The sequence below is a fragment of the Marmota marmota genome, unplaced genomic scaffold (genome assembly GCF_001458135.2).
Source record: "Marmota marmota marmota unplaced genomic scaffold, marMar, whole genome shotgun sequence".
In the NCBI taxonomy this organism is placed as follows: domain Eukaryota; kingdom Metazoa; phylum Chordata; class Mammalia; order Rodentia; family Sciuridae; genus Marmota; species Marmota marmota.
In genome coordinates this window covers 27,724,479-27,746,574 of record NW_026000068.1, presented here as the reverse complement: position 1 = coordinate 27,746,574, position 22,096 = coordinate 27,724,479, and positions in this window count along the sequence as shown.

The following is a 22,096-nucleotide window of genomic DNA, read 5'->3' as shown; positions in this document are numbered from 1 at the left end:
GAGAAATTTCTCTTGAGTCTACCACCACACATTATTTTTAGTTTGTTTAGCTAAATGTGCTGCATGAAACTCTATTAGGAAATAAAGACTGATTTCCTACATTTCCCTGTTTTAGTCAGCTTTTATAGCTGTGACCAAAATACCTGAGCAGAACAACTTAGACATGGCAAAGTTCATTTAGGGCTCATGGTTTCAGAAGTCTCAGTCCATAGATGTTAACTCCATGGTTCTGGTTTCAACATGGGACAGAACATCATGGCTGAAGGGCCTAGAAGAGGAAAGCTGCTCACTTGGCATCCAGGAAGCAGAGATGGAAAAGGGAAGGAGACCCAGGGAAGTTAAGCCTTTCCAGAGGTATCCCCTAAAGGCTCACATGTGAGACAATGCAAGAAAGTTTATAGGTAAAATGATTGGTTTATGAGAGCCTTAACCTAATCAGTGCATCAGTCTTCTAATAGGGATTGCCTAGGTGATAACTGTAGGCTGGAAGGGTGTGGCTGGAGGAGGTTGATCATTGGAGGGTATATATTTTGTTCTGGATGAGCAGAACTCTCTCTCTGCTTCTTGGTTTTGTGGCCTGAGCTACATTCTTGTGCAACCAATTTGGCCATCTATGGACTGAATCTTCTGAAATGTGAGCTCCAAAATAGACTATTCCTCTAATTGTTCTTGCCATGTCTTTTGGTCACAGCAGTGAAAAAGCTGACTAAAACAACCTCTCACCTCCTCCAGTCTCTCCCCACCTGCCTACAGTTAACATTCAAACGAGGATGGACCGAATAGGTTACAGCTCTCACAGTCTAATCATTTCACCTCCAAACATCCCTGCAAAGGAGCTTTTGAGGAACCCCTCATATCCAAACCATAACACTTCCCTTCCCATTTCATGCCCCAAGTAACTAATAGGGTATTTAAGAAATGTTCATAGCACTCTCATCACAGATGAACTTGCCATCTATAGGAAATCTAATAGGCATAGTGAAAATCAAGAGGCAAGAAAAGGAAAAAAAAAAATTCAAATTCTTTAAAATGTATTAGCTCATGTAATCCTCATTAGAAATTTTTGAGAGAGATATTATTCTTTCCACTTTATTAATATGAAAAAACAAGGCCTAGAGAGTAGAATAGCTTGTCAGCAATGGTGTAGTTATGAAATAGTGTATGCAGAATTAAAGCAATTGTTGTCCAGGTACAGGCTTATACATAACTATTATACCAAGGATTTATTAATAAGTGTTTTTACATTCAACATGATTTTTTTTGCATTATTTTAAATCTTTTTTTATTTGTTCTAATTAGTTGTACATGATAGCAGAATGCATTTTGATTCATTATACACAAATGGAGCACAACTTTTCATTTCTCTGGTTGTACACGATGTAGAGTCACACCACATATGCAGTCGTACAGGTACCTAGGGTAATGATGTTCATCTCATTCCACCATAGTTCCTGCCCCCATGCTCCCTCCTCTTATCTTCCTCCCAAATCAACATGATTTTTATAAATAAGAGTAAGGAAAAGTACTTTCAGGACAAAGAATAATGTCAAACCAAAAGAAGCACAGTGTATGTTGAAGCAATAGAAAATGTTTGAATACAAAAGAAGGTGGTAGAGGAGGAGATAAGAAAGAATTCTTTTCACTTAAATATCAGCAATTTACATATAGGAGTCTTCTGAGCTATTTCCTGGAAGTCAGGGACAGAAGAAGTAAGGTAGAAATTCCTAGTATTTCTTAAATGATTAAAATGTGAAACAGGCTCAGGAAAGGATACCCAATTCTGGTGGCAGATCATTGGAAATATCCTTCAAGTTGACACCAAAGAAGCTATTTCATTGATGTCTATAAGTACATTACTGCTCTTAATTTTTGGAGAGGAAAGTTGGATATTTTTTTTCATATATGTTTTGTTCATTTTTCTAGGCATTAAAAAAATAGATCACTGTCTCTACTAATGGGACTCAGAACTAAGGGAGGCTTGAGAATTTAAATACAATCTGATGTCCATTACAAAATTTGTATAAAGAATTGTAGGACAGTGCCAAAATCAGTTACAAATGAACTGTGTTTTGAAAGATAAGCAGAATAATTTGGGAGAAAAAAAAAGAATTGAGCAATGCAATAATATTGAACAATAGGGGTTTAAGCATATCCTGGTGTAAGAAGCTTCCTAATTGAGTATAATTATGAAGGTGAAGGTAAGGGGTGACAAGACTTTTGACAGCCAAACATGAATCAGACCTCAGGAGACCTAGGAGGCCATGCTCAGGAACTTAGATTTTTGTCTCCTGATTGATGTGACAAGGGAGGGGAAGGGGAAAAACTTATAATGTTTTATTTGTAGCACTTACTACAACAGTATTGATGCTAGATTTTGAGAGTGAGCCTAGAGAAGACAGGAATGTGCTCAGGTTAGAGTTATTTCCTTGTCAGAATCAAGTCTAGTTTAAGTAATGGGGGATTATCACATGAGTACACACTTAAGAACAGGAACTATAATAGATACTGCGGTAGACCTCAGAGGCAAGAGTTCTCAGGGGTTCACTGAAATGCTTCACTAATGATGTAACTCGACTTTTCTGAAATGTCTTGTTGAATATATATCTCAGTATGTATATCCTTGCCTTCAGAGGTTTTTATCACTTTCTTCTCTCTTTATTCTATTTCTCCTTCTCCATTCTTGTTGGCCTACTTACAACTTGAGTTATAGTGACCCATTATATCCTCTTAGGTTTTTTCTGCACTGATAATCTTTTTTGTTTCTGCACTTGTGTTGATTCTCTTCTTATTCTCTAGTTCATTTACAATGAACCAGTTTTTCCCATATTTTTATTGGTGCATTATGACTGTATATACTGGTGGGATTTGTTGTTATATGATTGTGCATGAACACAAAATAGCCATAAAATTTGCCCAATATTACTTCACATTATTTCCCCTTCCCCTACCCTTTTCCTTCCCTTAGGGTCCCTTTCTTCCACTCTACTAATCTCCCTTTGACTTTCATGAGACCCCCTCTTTCTTTCCATTTTTCCTCTCCAGCTTACACACATGAGAGAAAACATAAAACCCTTATCCTGAATTTGTCTTATGTCACTTAACATAATGTTCTCAAGTTCCATCCATCTTCTTGCAAATGACATAATTTCAGTTTTATTTATAGCTGAAAAAATCTTCATTGTGTAGCAATACTACATTTTCTTTATCCATTCATCCACTGATAAACATCTAGAGTGGTTCCATAGTCTGGCTATTGTGAATTGTGGGACTATATTCATGGGTATGCACATGTCACTATAGTATGATAACTTTAATTTTTTAGGAGATCTACTCAGGAGTGGTATAGTAGATTATGTGGTAGTTCCATACCTAGTCTTTTGAGAAATCTCCATACTGATTTTTCTGAGTAGCTATACTAATTTATATTCCAACCAGCAGTGTAAAATGTTCCTATTCCTCCAAGTCCTCTACAGCGTTTATTGTTGTTTGTATTCTTGATGGCTGCCATTCTTAATGGAGTGAGATGAAATTTCAGTGTCCTTTGATTTATTCTTCCCTAATTGCTAATGATGTTGAACATTTTTTTTTTCATATATTTGTTGGCCACATTTCTTATTTTGAGAAGTATCTGTTTAGTTAATTTTCCCATTTATTAATTGGGTTATTTAGGGTTGTTTTGGTGTTAAGTTTTTATAGATTTTTTTAATATTATGGATATTAATTCTCTGTCAGAAGAGTAACTAGCATAAGATTTATCCCATTACTTAGGTTGTTTCTTTTAATTCTTAATTTTTTTCTTTTGCTGTGCAGAGGCTTTTGAATTTGAAACTGTCCCATTGATTAATTATTTTTAATTTTTTAAAAATGTGTTCTGATTAGTTATACATGAGAGTAGAATGCATTTTGACACATTGCACACAAATGGAGCACAATATCTCTTCCTTCTGGTTGAACATGTTGTAGAGTCACACCACTGGGTAATCATATATGTATATAGGGCAATAATGTTCATCTCATTCCATGGTCCTTCCCATCCCCACACACCCTCCCCTTCTTTATTCCCCTCTGCACAATCCAGAGTTTCTTCATTCCCCACCCACATTGTGGATTAGCATCCACTTACCAAAGAAAACATTCAGCCTTTGGCTTATTTTGCTTAGCATGATATTCTCCTGCTCCGCCCATTGATTAATTCTTGGCATTATTTCCGAAGCTTTGGAGGTCCTATTGAGAAAGTCATTGCCTATGCCCATATACTTGGGTATTGACCCTATTTTTCTCCTAGCAGTCGCATAGTTTCTGTTCTAATTCCTAGGTCTCTGATCCATTTTTAGCTGATTTTTGTGCAAGGTGAGAGATAAAAGACTAGTTTCATTCTTCTACATATGGATAACCAGTTTTTCTAGCGACATTTGCCTAAAAGGCTGTCTTTTCTCCAATGTATGTTTTTAGCATTTTTGTGGATGACCAAGTTGTAACATAGCTTTCCACATAAGACCCTCTTGTGTTTTTTTTCCCACCCAAAGATTATATAAAGTCACCAACACCAATCAATACATCCTTTACAAGAATAATTCTCTTTTAAAAAGAGGTGAATATGTTAGGAGTAATTAACTTATCCCCCATGCAATGTGGTAATGCACTCAGAATAAGAGAGTAAAGGAAATATCAAGGAAATAGCAATGGAGATATATTCAAGAACTTTTTAGAAGATAAATTTGTAGATCTTTAATTGGTATGATGCAGAGCAGGAAAAACAGTCAATAAAGTGTCCAATGATTCTGAAGGGGTTGGCTTAATTGATAATAGGCAAACAATTTAGATGTGAAATGATAATGTGAAACCAATATTATGAATAAGCAGGAGGGAAATCACAGGTAGAGTACTTATCTGTAGGTCATCCAAAAAAATGAATGAAGCTAAATTCTTCCGTGACACCAGAGTGGACACTTAGTTACTATTACTCAGTTTCTTAAACTAGAAATATGAGTGACATTACCACTGTAGAAGAATAAAAACTGTACAATTTTGAGGGCAATAACATCACAAAGCATACAGAGCAGGAACACAATCCAGAATCTGCAAAGGAACCGTCATGGACATTGAAAACATCAAAAACAAAGAGAGAACATCATGTCAAAGAAAATTAAAGCAAGGAGAGTCTTATGAACATAGCTCAATACTGTCAAAGGAGCAGAAAGTCAAGTTAGATAATATAAAAGTGTCTATTTTGTGTAGCAATTAAAAGTACTTGATGGTGTTAACAGGGATTTGGAGATGCACTGGGGTGAAAGTGAGTTTGCTGTCTTTTGAGAAGCATTAGGAGGTGAAGGTATGAGAACTTAAATGTCTGATTTTTGATAAGAAAGGAAGGGAACAATAAGGACACAGATATATGCTATCAAAACATATTTTTTTTCCCCTTTGGGGTGAGAGGAAGTTGGACATGTTTATATGCAGAGAGCAAAGATCCAGGTGAAGATCACTGTTTAAGTGATCAAACCAGAAAACAAAAGGTTGAAAAGTGAGGACTGTTTAGTTTTCTGTGGAAGAATAGGCGATAAGGAAGAGAAAGAGGGAAACCAGTGTAAGGATGTATTATGAGACTGGCTATCCTCTGGATGAATAATTCCTCAAGTTTGTGGAATAGTGTGAGAAACTGTGCAAATATATCTTGGGACTTTCTATGAGTCTTTCTTCTCTGGCTTCTGTAACTCAATGGTCGATGTTTTACCTTATACATTTTATTTTTGCTTTTCTACATTGTTTTAAAATATTGTTTCCATTGTCTATGGTTAGTCAAGGATTCTCTGCCATGAATCTGAGACAACCTTTGATAACTCCCAGTCTCTTATTTTTTTTTAAAGCAAGGAGAGTCTTGTTTTAAAGACGTTTTTTGAGTCTAAAAAATAAGCCAATTTAAAATCATTAAGCATTTTTCCTACCATCCTCCATATCCTGGGATCTAACGGCCCCTTTGGCATGTTTATGACTATAAATGATAGCAACTGCATTAAACATAGCATGTCTTCTTTTTAATTTGGAATCTAAATTACCTTTTACCTTTTTTGTTATTATGAAAAAATATTAATTTTCTTTGCATTCAAGCTAAACTTGTACCCTTGAATGCTATTGTCTTTAATTCGTATTTCTCCTAAATGTGAGTATAAATTTATTAGTAAAATATAAATAAAAATTAATATAAATATAATGTAATAAAGCCAATAAGTTTAATTTTGTCATTAAAATTATTTGGTTCTGATAACTCTTCTTGAGATCCCTAAAGAGCTAAACTTCAAAGACACTATACTGCAATGGCTACTCTAATAAACTAACCCAGCCAGGTTGTCTGTGTGTGATCTGCTTTCTTTTCTGAGACAGTAAATAAGCACAGATTTTCTTTCAAGATAAGTTATATTTAAAAAGGGTGGATTCAGCCAAGCAAACTGTAGAAGAATCCAAACAATGGAATTTAAACTTAAAGGGAAAGGTATGTGGACTACAGTTAAATGCTTTCTATTATAATACAACTGGCATTGGACAAAAGTGCCAATGTTGGGTGTTGAAGTGTGTTGTCCATTTATTCATTGTGAAGTGACTATCACCACTGTAGGAATGTTGGATTGCTGAGAAGCGGGTTTTAAAAAGTGCATCTTGTTTCAGATGGCTTCAAATTAGAATAAGTTTGTAAATGATGTCTTAAGTTTAAATTCATATTCCAGAGCAGACTCAGCAGTCAGCATGTTTTATAATATAAGCATTTAGGTACGAGCCAGTTTAGATTTATTACTATCCCATTGTCTGCTGAAAAGACTGAGAGAATTGATGAAGCTATTTTATTAGCAGTGCTACATATTGAGTGCTCTTCCAAAGCCTCCTTTTATCACACTTTAAAAATCATTCTCTAATTTAACAACGATATTAAGAGAGCTCTTTTATTCAGTCCAATTATGTGAAAGCACACTCATTTTTTTAAGGGGTTAATCTTTAGGGATGAAACAGATTATCAGCTTTTGAACCAATTTAAGTAGAATCTCCAGAAACAAAGCCAGGACAAATAATTATTGGCAGTTCGCAGAAGGCATTCTGTGCCCACTGCTCTGCTGGATTCCGTTAAAGTCAGCTTGCTTGTGTTAATGGGAAACACCTGTGGTCCGGAACGTAAGAAGACAAATCAAACTAACTGTGCTTTGAGACACTCAAACTAAATTATGGAAATAAAAATCTCCTAGTCTCAGCATCACCAATGTCCCTCTTTCCCTTGAAACAGATATTAAAGAGAGGTTGTTTTGAAAGTATTTATTTCCCTAAGGCATTCCAGAACTCTCCACATTGTCAGAACATTGTCAGCTAGAAGACAAGTCCCCCAGACTCCATGGTCCTTATTTCAGTGGTCCATTAAATAATTTAAAAAGAGCAAGCTTGTAAAAATAAATGCAAATTCTTTTCATTTCAAACTAGGGAATTATTGGTGTATCAAGGAGACACAAAGAGTTTTTTTTTTTTTTTTTTGCTTCCACTCATGCCAAGGAAGATGTTTCAGATAATATGACTTGGAAAACAAAGGACACATTTACTTAATTATTTGTGAAAAAGCTAGAGAAGATTCAGAGTTGGGAGTGTGATCTGATAGATGCATGGTGATGTCTGCAAGACACCTCATAGTAAATATGATCAAAATTAAGCATTTCTGCATTAATGTACACTCATAGGAAACTCAGAGGATAAAAAAAGGAGGTCTTACAATATCTCTAATGAACCTAGATGCAAAAATCCTCAATAAAATTCTGGCGAATCGGATACAAAAACATATCAAAAAAATTGTGCACCATGATCAAGTAGGATTCATCCCTGGGATGCAAGGCTGGTTCAATATACGGAAATCAATAAATGTTATTCACCACATCAATAGACTTAAAAATAAGAACCATATGATCATCTCGATAGATGCGGAAAAAGCATTCGACAAAGTACAACATCCCTTTATGTTCAAAACTCTAGAAAAACTAGGGATAACAGGAACATACCTCAATATTGTAAAAGCAATCTATGCTAAGCCTCAGGCTAGCATCATTCTGAATGGAGAAAAACTGAAGGCATTCCCTCTAAAATCTGGAACAAGACAGGGATGCCCTCTCTCTCCACTTCTGTTCAACATAGTTCTCGAAACACTGGCCAGAGCAATTAGACAGACGAAAGAAATTAAAGGCATCAAAATAGGAAAAGAAGAACTTAAATTATCACTATTTGCAGATGATATGATTCTATATCTAGCAGACCCAAAAGGCTCTACAAAGAAACTATTAGAGCTAATAAATGAATTCAGCAAAGTGGCAGGATATAAAATCAACACGCATAAATCAAAGGCATTCCTGTATATCAGTGACAAATCCTCTGAAATGGAAATGAGGACAACCACTCCATTCAAAATATCTTCAAAAAAATAAAATACTTGGGAATCAACCTAACAAAAGAGGTGAAAGACTTATACAATGAAAACTACAGAACCCTAANGGGGGGTGGGTGGAGGATGGGAAAGGCAGGGGAGCACAACAGACACTAGGATGGCAATTTGTAAATCAATGGATGTGTAACTGATGTGATTCTGCAATCTGTGTATGGGGTGAAGGTGGGAGTTCATAACCCACTTGAATCAAAGTGTGGAATATGATATGTCAAGAAATTTGTAATGTTTTGAACAACCAACGATAAAAAATTAAAAAAAAAAAAGGAGGTCTTAGAAAATCTACATACAGAACCACGAGGAAAGAAGGGTTGACTTGTTATGGCAGATGTGATGTTATCATTAATCAGAAATAGAGTTTCTGTTTTGCGTTCATCTTTTCATGGAAGAAGAATAGCCCTCAAATTGGACATTGTAGAACACAATTTATTCAGAAGAGGAACATTTTCCTGAGGCTGTTAAATTTGCAGGATACTAGAAAGGAGTGATTGACAACATAATTTGATTATTTCTGTGGATAAGATGGAGAAAAAGTAAAGAGAAGTGAACATCATAAGTGAAGCAAGTTTATGAACTAAATTGCCCATGGAGGAGAATGGAGAAGGTGGGTGGCATGTAGCACAAATGAATCCACTCAGGTGTTTGAAAGATCTTTTCTTCCAGTTTTGTCTCTTGGAGCATAGGACCCTACTGTTCTATTCCTCCATTTTTTTTGATAGAGATTTTGATAGGGATATAGGTACCTAACTACAAAATAGAAAGCAATGGATGATCAAGATAACAAACAGGTAGTCTCACTCCAAAAAAACAATAAGCATATTTGGATATTGCAGAAAACTGTAGAACACATACTTCGTTTAATAAAAACAATCCACATAATTATCACCACTTAGGTATGTGGCCCATGTTGCTCTACCTTACAGCTTTGTAAGAGAAACTGGAAATCCAGATTTAATGAGGGATTTGATAATTTTTAAATGTTGCCAATTTATTTTTTGGTTTGCTTTTAAGTTTATAGTTTAATGAAGATTAATCTTCGATGTCATTTTATGTATTTGTCTCTATAGATGCTTGTTATAGGAGAATACTGAGCAAGCAAAAGAACATCCTGCAAGAAAATTCCTGCTGGTCATCGTTTTGGTACCACTGCATTTCAGAGTGGTTTGTGAAACTAAAGGAGGAAAAAATTAGAAATAAATAGGTACACATGGCATACCTTCCCAAAACCTGCTAAATCCACTTCAAATGTCTAGAAGGCCTGGATAGTGGAGACTTGCTTCTTTGGTAGTCCAAAAAAAAACAGAGTGGGTGAAATAAAAATAATGCCTAATTTATACTCATTTGCTCAAAATGTTCAACTTTTCAAGATCACTTAAATTTCTTTTTTTAAAAAAAGGTTTTCTAATTTTAAATTTTTATTTTTGGTACCAGGGATTGAACCCAGCTGCATTTTATCTCTGAGCCACAATCCCAGCCATTATTATTATTATTTATTTTGAGACAAGGTCTCATGAGGTTGCTTACAGCCTCACTAGGTTGCTTATATCCTCGCTAAATTGTTCTGACTTTGAACTTCGATTCTCCTGCCAAAGACTCCTGAGTTGCTAGCATTACAGGCATGTGCCAGCACATTTAAACTTCTAACAAATTTCTTATTTATATTTTATTGAAGACTTAATATGCTAATGCCATGGAAAAAGACAAATGAAAGAAGTTGTACAATAGTTAAAGCAAGTATAATTTCTGTCCTTGACCATTAAAGGGCAATAGCAATAATCCCTCTATATATTTCTGAGCTCTAAGGAGAACTTGCACGATGGACCAAAGATGTTGTAGTTAGATTTTTCACTCTCCAAATTATATGTGGAGAGAAATATACAAAATTTCACAAGGTAGCCTTGCTTTCAAGAAGAGTATAGTATGTTCTATTGTTCATACTACTCTGCAAGATGAGGATGTGCATTAGCTTTTTTCCATTTTTATAGAATGAAGTGCTATAGTTTCATAAATTATTCCCAATGACACTGCAAGAAATTGGCTTATACATATGTCCTAGGAAATGTTTTAGTTATTTCTGAATGATACCTAGAGGTAATCTTGTTAGGTTAAAGACTATACACATTTAAAATTTAATGGATAAGTCAAAATAGCATCAAAAGAAATAGTGAGATTCTCATCAATGGTGGTCAACATTAGGTATTACCCATGTATTGAATAATCTAACATCTTAAAAATGGTGTTTCACTTTTTTGGTCTTTAGTGAGGTTGAGCATCATTTTTCATATAAAATAGACAATTACAGACAGTTTGCAAGAATAAAGAAAATATAATGACCAGTAGAAACTAATGAAATGTTCATTAAACTTTTGTGGAAAGATAACTAACTTCCAAAATAAAAAAAAATGTGAACTAATTTTCTAAACATTTAACACTTTTTTGCAGCATTTATGTTGAATTTATTGATAATAGTGTATAATTAAATAGCATATTTCAGTGAATAGGCAGCAACCAGATAAAATTAAAATATCCATAGTCTAATGATTACAAGAGCTGAACAAATTAATAATAGTATTAAGTTGTTATCTTACATGGCACCAAAAAGTTCTTTAATATTTATTTCAAAAAACATTTAAATAACTTCAATATAAAAAGTGTGTATTATGTATAAAGCTCTAGGTATTAGGTGATACATTTGTCTTTAAAAGCATTTTAGTAGATCAAAGTAATGGAAATAAAATATTATTAAAAACAAATGACACACTTTATAAAAACAGACCAAATTTAATTAGCTATTAAAATTTGAAAAAAATTTATTTAACCTTATTTTAAAAGTGCTTTTAATACCCAAAGTCCTTCAGTGGTGTTATTATGGCATCCCAAGTGTACTTTTGTGCACAACTGTTCATGCTGCCAATAAACTCTGTCTATACAGTAGGAATGTGAAGAGATATTTATGAGCTAACTCCAGTAGTTTCTTCTGGCTTCTTCATCTTCAAATAATTCCAAGTCTTATTTGATAACATTGAGAAATCTTTTTGAAAACATTTTCTGGTTTTGAATAGGGATAATGGGGAAGTGTAGGTTTGGTTTCAAAGAAACCATTTCCAGGTTGTCTCACTCGTCTTTGGCATTGTGATATGTTTGTGAAAATTCTGATGCAGAGTCACCTGTGTCATTTTCAAGACTGTCATGTTTATATTCTACTTTTCCTGAATGTCTTTGAAACAGAGTAAGAACTATACTTGACACATCAACTTTTGTTTTCTTCCTTTTCTTGAGGATTTTGATTTATAAAGTAACTCCTCTACTAATACAAAATTCTAATGCAGTATATAAATCTCTGGAAATGTATCAAGAAATAATGATCAATTTTCAGATTTTATAAATCATAAAATGAAAGTTTTACATCTACTGATATCTATAAGTATCATTTTCAATACTTTTGCATAGCTAGATTCTCTAAGGCCACTGGTCACAGGCTCTATTGTTGTTGTCGATAGTGTTTTGTCCTGTCCTGGTGATTTTTAAAGGCATATCAGTCTCTTATATGATGCCATTGAAATTGGCTTGTTATACTTGCAATGACTCATATCTTGGGAAGAGGACAACTGCATTTAGTGTTTCTAAACTGAAAATAAATTTAATTTTTGTAGCTTAGACTTTAAGGTCTAAATCAAGAGGAAACTGGATAAGTATAGATATAAATAATCATATAATTGAGTTTAATAATCCAGTTCTAGAGAGTCTAGTGATAGTTATCAATTGACATAAAAATCGAGTGAGCTAAAAAGTGATAAAACTAATCCTGCAATTATTTAGTTATGGGAATATCAAGGTCAATTGTAGAACATAAAAATCCCATTGTTTTCTTCACTGATCAGATTACATCACCTTTTATGTTGACATTGCTGACACCAAGATACACCAGACTGGCCACTTCCTGGACAGCCAGTCTATGAGAGGTGTTAGAAATCCATTCTTTGGAAGTAGTGGGAAATGTGGTTCTAGTTAACTCTGGTTTGCACCAGCAATTGCTAACATAACTGTCAAAAGGGAAAATGATCCAGCTCCAGAGATTATAAGAAATCTCTTATTTTCAATCTGAACATGTGACAGAAGAAAAGAAAACGTTATTTATAACCTTCCACTGCTTTCTAGGGCTGGTGAGTTGTACTAACTATAGGGTCTTTTGTCTGCTGAGCATTCACGCAGAAAATCGTCATCTTTATCCTAATGGTCTCTGGCATGCTTGAAAACAGTAGTGGGTGGAGGTATAGGCTGTTGAAGATTGAAGCAAGACAGAACTCCATTGCTTTGATTAAAAAAGAAAGAGGGACTTAGGAGGTAGGGGGTGGGAATGACAACTCAGAGGAATGGAAAAGAACAGGCAGTGGCTAAGAAAGCTGAATAATGTGGGCAGAGAGAGGAGAAATGGTGTCAGCAAAGGAGAGAAGACTTTTTAAATTGGGATTTTGGAAAGGAAATACAGTGGTACATTCAATCTATGCTCTCTTTTATTGTAACATATATGGCTTTGGAAAATGCCACATTCTACTTCAGTGAATGAAGACTATTTTAGGGAGATCCCAAAGAGGAGAACAAAAGGTCAATTGACATCATTTTTTCCCCAAATATTAAGAAAAGAGACACAAGTCACATTATTTGATGTTTCTTCCTCCCTCACTACATAAATATTGGTCAATACTTTAAGGGAAAAAAATATCAGTCAGATGTGTGCCTAGGGCAACCTGTACTGATGGTGATCGTCACATGGACACAGGTAAAAAATTGATTAACTATTTGCTTTCAGAAGAGGGTTACCCTAATAGTAGAGGGTTTTAAAATCAAGATCAGTGAGGAAATATTGAAGTAAAACACATCAACTCTGATAGTAAGAATTAGAGGTGTGTACTCAGGGAAAGGACAGAGGCCATGTTGGCCCTCTGTTACCTTATATTGCTGTAAAAGGCTGGATGGAACCAATAGAGGTTAATGATAAGAAGTAATATAAGAAAGAACTTTCTGCAATTAGCTATCCTCGACTACACAAAAAAAGTTACTTTGGGAGCTGCTGAGACAATTCGAGCAAATATTGATTATGCATGTTCTGATTGTTCTATTAGCTCTCTCTGGACCACAGAGCCTTTATAGTTAGTGGAGATCGAATCCTACAATTATACCTTTGTTTGTCCCGTCATCCAATAGTGAATTTGATTAATTCATGTATCACTAAACAGAAAGGGAAACAACAGTCTCTCACATTTTAAACAGTTAAATTATCATCATTTAGATAATCATAAATTTCCAAAGTTTAAGTCATTTCTTACATATTTTCAAAACATAATTAACAATCATATGTACACGAGGTATGTTTTCATTTACCAATGCCTCTCATAAATAAGAGGGAAGAGTAAAATATCTTATTTGAAATATAATTTCAGAGTTTTGAAAATCAAGTTTACTTTTAGAGACATATTTAAAAAGGAAAAGCAGGAGAGGAAAAGTAAGAGATAATGAAATGCAAGAAAGTTAAAAAAAGTGGGGGGAGGGTGAGGGAAGAGAACAGGGCAGGATCAAGTGTGAATATGTGTGTGTTCTATTTCCCATCTCAATGCCTTTCAGCAGGGAGACTGAAAGAGCAGTGAGAGAAAAGATTTATTTTTTAAACATGTACAGTTATGGAGAAAAGGCCATGACATGCCAAAATGTTGAAAAAAAGCAGCTCTTGAACTCTGACTAGCAGGATTATGAAACTCCAAAAATACCCCAGACCTTGAGAACTACCACCTACATTTGCAATGTTTTACAAGTTAAAAATGTCACAGTGCATAAAAATAGTTTTTTTCACCCCTGTGGACTGGTGGTTGGTGGTTTAACTTGAGAAACCAGACTGCCACAGTTTGAATGGCCTGAATATGCATTCACAGCATGGAAATAAAATGAAAAATGGCTTTCATCAGACTTTTCTTGTGTCCAGGAAACATATTTAGTCTTCCACTTTCTTCAATGTCTTTTTAGGCAATATCTCTGTTTTCAGAAGTGCTTGTAATCAATCCTCCGAAATGCAAAGTGATTGTGTCAGTTTTTTTCATGATTACATAAAGGTCGATCTCTCTCTCTCTCTTTCTCTCTCTCTCTCTCTCTCTCTCTCATTTTTTTTTTTTTTTTAAGGAAGCTAGCTAGGAAAAGTAAAATAGGAAACAAAGCCACAAATTTCTTAAGAATAGAGTGATTCCTAAAGATATGCTTGAAACCTGAACGGGATTACTTGAAAGGGCTTAGTTTTTCTGTGTTCAGCACAGTGGCTCACTGTTGAAAGGCTTCCAGCTTTGATCACGTATACACAAACAAAAGGGGCTCTCTTCCAGTCTCCTCCCGTTCTCTGTTCAGAGCGCTCTGGTTTTCTCTTGTGGATCTTCTGCTTCACAGTCCTGGGGCATTAGTAAACACCAAAGGTGTCCCAAACATATGGCTAACCGCAAGGTTTCCATGCAGGGTTTGGCTTTGAGTGAATCTGATGATTACACATTTCAAATAGAAACCCAGCTGGTGCTTCCCTGAGCCTAGCAGGTCTCCATTTGGCTCCAAATGATCTGGGAGTGGATTTTCCTGTTTGAGGATTACCCATTTCTGTAATGGCTCAGCTTCTGTTCCTTTGACCCTTTGGTCACCTCTGCATCCTGGGGATCAAGCTGCAATGATAACTCATTGAATGTTCAGAGACTCCAGCAGCCTAGTTGAGGCCAGGTGGGCCCCCAGAAGCAGGTGGAAATGACCCATTAGTAGAAACAGAAACATATTTTTAAATCAGCTTATATGTTCAATTCACCACTGAAGGTTTTTATTTCCTCCTTGAACATGTTTTTTTTTTTTTAACTTGTGGTTTTTCCTTTTCACCCTGCCATTTGTTTATGTAATCAAAAAATTATTGATAATGGAGAGTTGAAGGGCTCATTTTTTATTTTGCATTCTATTAAAGGGAAAAGCTTAGAAACTCTTTGAAGTCTTTAAAACATCTGGGTTAGCCTAAATGCTTCCACATAGTGTAACTGAATAAGAAGTTATCTTTCTTTATCCCTCTTTTTTTTTTTTTCCCTCAATTCGTCTTTGAAGATATAGTTTTCTCTGCCAAAAACATTCTTTCATTCTTTCTGTTGCTAAATTCCTCCCCGGAAAACCTGTCAAAACATATGCCCTGGAGATGATTGTGTCCCTTTTATAGGCTCTCATAAAACCTATGTATTTTTAATACATGGATTCTATTACAATTATAATTCATTGTTAAGTGTGTCTAACAATCAAACAGAGGTTTTCTTCCTAATATTCATCCTCTGAACATGGCCAATTCTAAGTGGTCTGGGAGAGTGTCATTTTTTTTTTTCTTGTGTTGGTAGTTAGCAGAGTTCTTGGCCCTGATGGAGGCTTTCAATTAATATTTGTTCAATGAAAAAGATGAGTACATATATGAATGAATGACTAAAACCTCTCTTAACCTTTTCCTTGATGTTCTAGTTTGTAACAAGTCATGTTTAACTTGATTTTCTTGAACAATTCAGTAAACCTCCTATGTATACAGAAGTAGTTTGATCCGTCCAAAAGGGGACCAAGAGACATCAGATCTGGCTCCTCCAAGTTCATGAGCATGTCATATTCACTGTGACTTGGCTTGTGTCAGTTACTTTGGGACTCCTGAGTGAGCAGAAAGAAGGGAAAGCACAGGAAATGGAAGTGACAATTAGGAGATGAGCCTCAGGGCTAGAACAGAATGGAAAGTAAACTAAGGTGGCTTTTTAGGTTTTAAACAGCTGAGCTTGACTTGGAAGAAGTTGGGATTGGTTGTAGAGGACCTTTAAATCTGCCCCTTTTCAGAAAATATCTATTCTTCATGAGACTGTTTTTTAATTATTAGTAGTATTTTTTATTTATTTATTTTTTTCTGAAAGACTCTATCTAAATCTCCAGCTTCAAAGATTGCCCCTTTAAAAAGCAATCTATAAGTTACTGTTTCCTGCTTCAGAATGTCTCTTCTGTGTGTAAGAAAGTTGGAGGGTCTGCTCTTTTTAAATGGGCATAGTGGACAAAACTCAGGCTCTAGAATCTGCATGTGAGGACTTGAGTCCCTGATTTCATGGTCAATTTTTTCTCTGCTCATGCTTCCCCTTTCTCATTTGAACCTCCCCCCACCATCTACTTCATATTTTTTGAGAGGGTAAGATATAGTGTTGAAATGCTTTATAAATTCATATCCAAATTTACTTTCCCCCTTTTCTCAATTCATTTGATGCTTTAAAATATTATGGAATTGCTATATTTTATGCCATATATAATTTTATATATCAAAGCTTTATAAAAATTATTTATAAAACAACAACCAAAGGTACTGTTTACTGAGTGCCTATTGTAGCTAGGTGATCTAAATACTAGTAATTAAATTTAAATAATTATTTATTTTATAGATTTGGAAATTGAGAATTTAAAAGTTATATGGCTACATTTTAAACCCGGTTCTGAGTAAAAACACCATCTTATTAGTTCTTTATCCAAAGTGAAATTTATTTTTGAAACGAATTTATTGATTTGTTGAAATTTTTAGGTACTTGAACTGGCTTATAGGAAAAATATTAAAAGAGGTGTGAGTTTTCCTCCTTTCAAAAAGTTTTTAACTTTAGACTCATGTTTAAAAGCTTCACATATGAACAAAATTTGCATATGATTTCATGGATTTTATGAACTGCCTTAAGCCAATTTATGGATCTTTGGCTTAATAACCCCTGCAGGAAGGTATTATGAGCCCCATGACATAAAATTCCTTTACAGTACACAGCTAGTTTGGGAGTCCCAGGTCAGATAAAAGCCAGCTCAATGTGACTCATGTAAAGCAAATCAAGATTTTTTCATTAGCAGCTCTGTTGATACTTTAAGGCCATATAATCCTTTGTTGTTGGGTCTGTCCTGTGTATTGTAGGATGTTACCAGCAAGCATCCTTGTCCTTTCTGTCCACTAGGTGCCAGCAATTACTGCCTCTCTACCCTTCAGTTGGGAGACTACATATGTCTACAAAATTGCCCCCATCTGAAAATCACTAAGCTCAACTCAGCTGGTACTGAGGCAGTTTGCTTCACCACAAGCCCCTCACCATTAATGTTTGACGTTTCAGGATTAATGGATATATATGTTTATTGAGCATTTCAAGCTTGGCTTGTCAGGGTGAGGTGTGGGTCTGGGAAGCTGTAACAGTTACAAGGTTTGATTTTCTCCCCAGTGGCAGACTAGGTAGGATGAGTGAAGAGTTGGGTGTAAATGTGCTCAAAAATATTTCAGCTCAAATTTCTCAAACAAGGATCCAATCCAGTTAACCAGTTCCTCTTTTAGAATGTAACCTGCCTCTCCCAAGAAGGACTAAACCATATTTGCATCTAATTGTGAGTTTCCTAATTAGGCCTGTCTGAGAAAATGTAGGACCTTTCAAAACTCTGGGTTTTGATTCATATCACAAAGAAAAAGAGGTAGGAAGGTTGTTTTCTTTTTTTTTTTTTTTTTTTTTTTTANGTATTTCTCTAATCTTCCATTTTCCAAAAAAAAAAAAAAAAAAAAAAAACCTCCCTCTTTAGAGATCACCATTATCTTAAATTTAGTGCTTATCATTGTTTTACCTTTTAAAAATTTATGAACACATGCACATGTGCACATGTGCATGTGCGCGCGCACACACACACACACACACACATTGAACATGTGAACATATAATCAAAACCAGCTAGAAACCTTGGGCAAAAGCCATTCAACACATGATGGGATAAGTTGAATCACCAACTTCCTTTAAGTGAAATTCACTCAGCCTAAACAAAGCTCCTATTCCCAAGCAAATATCAGAAAATGATATACGGAATACGTTTTTAAAGAACTCATAAATAAGAAAACTCAATATTATGTTCTAGGAGTGATTTTTGTTTTGGCATGTAGCTGAAGATCATTCATGTTTATATCTCTAAAATATACCATCCTATAAATATGCCATTATTTATTAACCATTCTCCCCATTATTGGATAATTAAGTCTTTTTTCACTTTTTTACAATAATGAATATAATGGATAATGTTGCTATGAATATTTGTGCACAAGTTTCTTGTTTCAAGAAATATATACCAGATGTGTTTTTTAATGTGTAGGCGTAGTCCTAGAAGTAGGTTTGCTGAGTCACCGGGTATGAGTATATACATCTCTACAAATGCTGCCAGCCTGCTTTCCACAGGATTTTTCCAATTTATACTCCCACCACAAATATATAAGTGTCTGTGTTGATGTGCATCGTCTTCCACACTTAGCATTTCAGATACTTTGCAAGTCTAAGAAGTGTAAAGTGTCATCTTGTGAAATTCTTAGTTTGGATTTTTCTGATTAAGTGGAATTGAACATCTTCCTGTATATTCACTTTCCATTTGAGTTCCATTCTCTGTGAAATGACTGCCATACTTTTGCCCATTCTAGTTTTATTCTTTTTCTTATTGATTTGCTGGAATTTTGATGACTATCTTATCCCACTGTGGAATTGTCTTTGCTTTTTAAATAGTGACCATGATTTCTGCCATTCAAACTACATTTTAACTTCTTGAGGAAACCAACACTTTTGTTCAAATTTGTCTTGTCTAAACTTTTCTTCTCATCTTCTTTAAATATTATAGGACCCTGCTTATAATATTCTTCTCCTCTAGGGTCTGTTAGCCTTCATGGGTACCCAGCAATAATCTACAGTAAGTAGACAAGATTTTTCAATTTGTAAAGAGTTGAAAATAAAGATGTGCTGGAAATAGGCACATTTAAGATAAAGCAAAGTGTGTCTGTGGAGGAAGGGTAGAGTCTGTGGTTTATATAGCCAGATGGCAGCACAGGGGCAATTAAATGTTGGAGGCAAGACCAGATGTATAAAGTAGAAATTGGTCTCTGGCAGAATGAGACTTACAATAGGGAAACCATTGGACCCCAATTCTATAATTTCTTCTTCCTGAAGCCAAATTAACTGTATTTATCTTCCCCAAATCTATGTTTATCTCCCCCACAGTACTGGAATTCTGATAATTTAAAATTGATTAGCCTTAGAAAGAAAATCCCCAAGTAACCAAAGTCCTCAAGTAACTAGGTCTTTCCTTACTTACTTCCAAAAGCCAAGTCTTAAGAAAGTCTATTTAAATTAATTTACATCTTGGGGATAGGAGCTTTATGGGGGACTTGGAGAATTCCACTTTCATGGAGCAGAGAACTCAGCTCACCTCCTTCAGGTGGGAAGGAGAGAAGGAACATTTCATAATCTCAACCAGACAGAAAGCATTGGCTATGGCTACTGGTCACTGAAGGGGACAGGCATTTCTGTCATCCTTGAAATTTGAAAGCTTGTCTGTTCTGTCCAACTTTTCCTGTTTTTCTTTCAGAGAAATCCAGAAATCCTTCAATTGACCGGATAAAATAAATTTGATTACAGTCATTTGCATGCCCTGTTCAACATGCATTTAAAAATCATGTGGCAGAATAATGATTTCAGAAATCCCTAAAGTTGACTCAAATGATCTTGGTTGCCTGTTTCATCTGATTATGATATTAATGTACAAGCAGTACGTTTGGCCTTTATTCAAGCTGGATGGTATAAGAGATTTCTTATCGACAGTGAAGCAAGTAAATTACTTTCAATTTTCAGGGAAAAAAAAATGTGAAGCAAAAGAGGTTGGGGAGAACCGGGTTCAAAACTGGGATCCTAAATCTCCAGCTGTGTGAATCAAGGCAACTGTTCTTTTTAAAGTCTACACTCAAGTGTTTAAAATGGGTCAAATATTTATTTTCCAATGGTGCTTTCAGGATAAGAAATATATGTGAGGAAGTAAAGGATCAAGTAGATACTCAAAATGGTAATTACAATTTACCTGTTGCTGATTTCCTATTTTTATTAAAATAGTTTTTTTTAACTTTTTTTTTTCATTGAATAAAGCTGGTAACAATCCAATTCTCCTTCCCTGATTATGAGGAAGAGGAAATTTTCAAGTGAACTTCTAGACCCTGTTAAAGCCAGGATGAGATTATATAGCTCTTTAAAATATTAAGTAACTACTTTTTTCTTTTACTAATCTCTGTGGGAAACATTGCTAAGATTATGTGCTGAAGAAAGAAAAAGCATTCATTTTTATAGATCCTTTTGGTTTACAAAAATGACTGATGGTTGTTTAATTGCCAAATCTTAGAGAATTAGCTAGCATATAATGCAATACATCATTTAACCAACATGTATTAAGCATACTGAAGCATTAAGGAAAGATCATAGGTTTTAGAGTCAGATAGGACTAGATATGAATCAAATTATGATATTTTCTATTATTTTAATTTGAAAATGTTATTTTGCTCTTTGAATTGCATTTTCCTTGCACACAACATTGAAATAAAATACTTATAAGGAATTAAAAATGTATTGCACACATAAATTGGAATGCAAAACCTAGAAAAATATGGGTTCTTAATCTGTAGTAGATATCTTCAAAATAATAGTGATTCTAACTGGTTAAATGTGGAAGTAAAACATTGAAACAAAGATAAATAAAATGTTAAGTTTCCCTAAAGTAATTAAAGATATTATTTCATTAAAAATAATCAAAGCAAAATTGGATACATGGTAGAATAAACATATATATCTATGTTGAGAATGTTGTGTAATCCTAGTGAATGGAGTTAGGAATTTACAAATTGGGTAGAAAAGAATGGCAATTTGATGAATAGAAAGCAGAAAAAAAATTTTCATCAGTGAGAATGCATTTTTGAAAGATAGTAAGTACAGGAAACAGCAAGCCACTTAATTAGCTTAGCAAATCCTAGAATGTTCTCTTTCAAAATTTAGTATAATTAAAGACCACCTAGAGAATTCTTCAGAATGCATTATTATGGGGGCTGAGGTTGTGACTCAGTGGTAGATCACTTGTCTTGCATGCATGAGGCACTGGGTTCAATCCTTAGCACCACATAACAATAAATGAATAAAGATATTGTGTCCATCTACAAATAAAAAATTAAATGCAATATTATGAATATCTCTTCAGGGAATTATGATTTTTTTTACATATGTGAAATACCCTCAGATCTATTTTTTTAAATGAACACCAAAGTGGTAAGAACCTAACAATTGTAAGAACATAACAAAATACAAAATATGGATGGGAAACATAAATTAGGACCTTATTAGCATGTCACAGAGAATATCAGACTGCAAGAGATAAAGTTTTATTAGATTTCAAAGTATTTAGAAGATAAGGAAAATTTAGTGGCATGTTAGATATAGGAAGTAATGAAGAATTCATTCTGATGAATAACATTTTCCTATTAAATTACCATTCTCAAACAGATGGCAACTGGATCCCAGTCTTCCATCTGTCTGATTGTCCATCCATCTATCTCTCTATTTATTTATGGTCCTCTAAATTTCAATTATCTTATTTGGTCCTATAATAAAATGAATGGTCTTATAACATCAAAAGTAGCATGGATTTCTACCCCTAGAGAGGAACCACAATCATCATATTTAATGATCTATATTCTAAAATTCACATGCATATTGAAGGTGACTAGAAGTTGAATTCCCCATGGTTAAACCTTCTCTC